General features: G+C 39.2%; 1 pseudogene; it reads left to right on the top strand.

Moving 5' to 3' along the window:
• Positions 1-2,134: 2,134 nt before the first annotated feature.
• On the top strand, positions 2,135-2,575 carry LOC118894674 (annotated as a pseudogene).
• Positions 2,576-3,952: the final 1,377 nt, after the last annotated feature.

Below are 3,952 nucleotides of genomic sequence, written 5' to 3'. Positions count from 1 at the left end.
GAAAGACATTGAAAGATTTTGAACTGAAAAATACATTAATCAGGTTAGGTTTCATACTGGCTGTGGTATGGCAAATGGATTGGAGGAAGACACAAGAATGGGATTAGAAAAAACAGGAGGTAACTGATAAATTGTAAATATCACAGTGGTCCATTAAGAGCCAGTCACAGATTCAGTCATTTATACTGCGACTCTAGTTAAATGAGAGAGTATTCAGAAGCAATTGTAGGTGCTAGCCCAGAATTTGTAAGCTTAGCTAGCTATTACAGTTAGCAGTCTCTGCTTTTGAATTGGCTGCCCATCTTCACTCTTCTCTGTAATGGTCCCCATGTTTGCCATAGATAAACTTTTGAGCAGTGGCCATGTCTGAGTTATAAAGTAAACTTTCTGCTTTGCCCAAAGAATTGAAGCCACAGTTATAAAAAGGATTGAAGAAATAATGAGTGCTTAGTATTGTACCAGGCACTGGCATATGGAGTGAGTAAAAACAGAGTTCCTACCCTCATGGGACTAATTAAATAGACTGGGGAGAATATTAAATCTTGCAGATGTAATTACAGACTGTGAGATGACCATGTCTACTTGGCTTGTCAGCCACTAAACAAAATCTCAAGGTATATTCTTCATGGATCCCAGACCGAGGGCTACCTGGTATGATTGTGCAGTTGGGGTGTTACACAAAGATGCCTAGCCAAGGAAGTTAGTGGGGACTAAAGCTCTGTCAGAATTTCCCTTGCCAAGCCATGCCCTTGTGCAAGGCTACATCTTTACAAAGGAAGGGTATGTTTTTCTTTGTACTAAGGTGTCAGTAGCATCTTTTCCTCTGATATTAGAAGGGAATTCCCTATTCTCAAAATTGAATGGGAGGCTCTACCTTGTAAATGTGTAGCTGACTTGAGCACAGAAATGTATCTGAGGTGAATGTAAAAGACATGAGTGGGTATAATTGTAGACTTAGAAAAAATGGAAAATAAAACTGGAAAATGAAAAGGCCTAGGACATTGATGTTTTTAGGGCATAAATTTTTGAAAAATAGATCCTATGTCTGCAGGAATTACAGCAATATTAAAGACCTAAGACAAAGTAGATAAAGACAACCCAGTGGTGGGACAGTGGAGGAAAGAGCTGGACTATGCATTACAGGAGTGGTTATACTGGGTTGAATGGATTTGTAGGCATCACGTTGGGAAAAGCTGTGGTGGAGGAAAAAGGGATCCATGTATAAAATTATGTATTTCTGTATCCTGAGCCTAGCTAATTGAACAAATCTTTACTCCCAAATTTTAAAATGTCAGACTTCGTTCTGAAATCATGGACTCTGTTTGTAGAAATGGTCTTGCTTCTGGGAAGAATCTTGTCAGAATATATCCAGAAACAAAAAGCAGAGAACAAGGAGCCTGGTACCTTGAAGTCATGGCTCTTCCCAACAGTTGTATCATATCGGACAACTGGAGCAGACCTCTCTGAGCCTTAGTATTTCATCTGAAAATTAGAGGCTACTTTCCTTGGTGGGTTATGAATCTTGAAAGGTATTGAGAAAAAAACTCTGTAAACTGTGAGGCAATAAGAAGGTAAGTTTTTCATTAAATGCTGAGTTTCAGTGGCCTGACTCTGCTGTGGGTTTAGTTAGCTGGGTCAGCAGAATCTGTATCTTGGACCAGTCTCTTTCTGAGTGGAGGTCTGGGCTGACTTCTGGCAGCACCAAGGGCTTTGACTACACTCTAGCACTGATAATTGAAAAAAATTTTAGTCGTACAGATTCAAGACAATAAGTTTCCTAACTCAGGTTATGTTTTGAGCACAGGCCATATGTCTTCTAATGGAATCTGTGGTCAAATAGGATCTTCTCTCCTTTTGATGAGGCCCCTAAAATCAAGGTAACTGTCATGCACCAGCACCAACCGTAACAGAAGCATTAGAGAGCTCCGTCCCCCTCGGCTGCTGGTTTGTGGGACATCTGCAGCCTGCACAGGACTGGTCCACGGCTCCTCAGGCTCAGTCCCTCACTTGCCTTCTTTCTCTTGACAGATATTTTGAGCTAGTGAGGATCATAGAAAAGAGTGGGAAGATAAGTAAAAGTATCTATCAGCTTTTTTTTCCTCTTGTGCTCATTGCTAAAACAATAGTAGCCAAAATGAAGTTTAATCCCTGTGTAACTTCTGACTAGAGCAAGAACCCTAAAAATAAAAGGCAATTCAATGTGTCTTCCCACATTTATAGGAAGATTGCCTTCCCCACTTTCTAAGTTGCTGAGACAGAAGTACAATGTTCGATTCATGCCCATCTGAAAGGATGTTGAAGTTCAGTTTGTGTGAGGACACTGGATTGGACACTAGAAGGTCAGCAGATTGGCAAGGTGGTCCAGGTGATAGGAAGATGTGTCATCCACATTGAACATGTGCAGCAGGAGAAAGCTTATGTCCGTGTGGGTATTCACCCCAGCAAAGTGGTTATCACTAGGACAAAACTGAACTAAAACTGCAAAAAGACCCTTGAACATAAAGCCAAATGTCACCCAATAAGGAAGTAAAAGGACAACTGTAAGGAAGAAACAATTGAAGTGTTGCAGGAATAAAATAATCTTATCTACAACTTCCATTAAGAAATGCTAAAATTAGTATGTGTATGTATATATATCAATCAACAGATAGATTTGTTTAATATAATTCATTTATGTACATAAATATAAATATATATTCATGTGTATATATTCATAAACATATGTCTAATATCTTTATGAAGACCCATGGGGAGATTTCCTTATCTCCACATTAAAAATAATTTTGCTTCTCATGAATGACAGATTTGTCTAATTTTTGGAGACCCTGATCTTGTAACGGATCAAGTTCCTCATTTTCATGGAGTGTTCTGATGCCCAGAGCACACATATGACAGAAAAATGGGCAAAAGGTTTTAACAGACCACATATATACACAAGAGAGTTATAAAAAAATGGCTCTTAAAACATATAAAAAATATCTAGCCTTACTCAGAGAAATGCAAAGTAAAATTACAATGAAATACTATTTCTCATCTATCAGATGAGGGAAAGTTGGATAATATGATACCCCTTGAGCATTTAGCTCTGGTGACCAGAGGGGAGTGTGCTGCAGGGCCCCATAGGATGTCTCCTACATAAGGCCACTTCTCCAAGATCAAGGAAATGTAACTGACCTACCTAATACATAGAAATAAACATAGAGAATTAGGCAAAATGAGGAGATAGAGAAATATGTTTCAAACAAGATAAAACCCTGGAAAAAGAATTAAGTGAAGTAAAGATACCCAATAAGAGTTCAACGTACTGATCATAAAGATAATCACCAAACTTAAGAGAAGAATAGATAGACACAAGATTTTAATAAAGAGTTAGAAAATATAAATAAGAACCAAACACAGCTGAAGAATACAATAACTGAAATTAAAAATACACTAGAGGGACTTCCCTGGTGGCGCAGTGGTTAAGAATCCACCTACCAATGCAGGGGACATGGGTTCGAGCCCTGGTCTGGGAAGATCCCACATGCCTCGGAGCAACTGAGCCCATGAGCCACAAGTACTGAGCCTGCACTCTAGAGCCTGTGCGCCACAACTACTGAACCTGTGTGCCACAACTACTGGAGCCCACGTGCCTAGAGTTCGTGCTCCACAACAAGAGAAGCCACCGCAACGAGAAGCTTGCACACTGCAATGAAGAGTAGCCCTCGCTCACCGCAGCTAGAGAAAGCCTGCACACAGCAACGAAGACCCAATGCAGCCAAAAATAAGTAAATAAATAAATATTAATTTATTTAAATAAATAAATAAATAAAAATACACTAGAAGGAATCAACAATAGATAAAATCATGCAGAGGAATGGATCAGCAAACTGAAAGGCAGAGTAGTAGATATCACCCAAGCTGAACAGAAGAAAGAAAAAATCCAATGAGATATCACATCACATCTGTAAGA

The sequence above is a fragment of the Balaenoptera musculus genome, chromosome 4 (genome assembly GCF_009873245.2).
Source record: "Balaenoptera musculus isolate JJ_BM4_2016_0621 chromosome 4, mBalMus1.pri.v3, whole genome shotgun sequence".
NCBI lineage: Eukaryota > Metazoa > Chordata > Mammalia > Artiodactyla > Balaenopteridae > Balaenoptera > Balaenoptera musculus.
The sequence above is the reverse complement of the archived record's forward strand: the minus strand, read 5'-3'. Positions and strand labels throughout refer to the sequence as shown.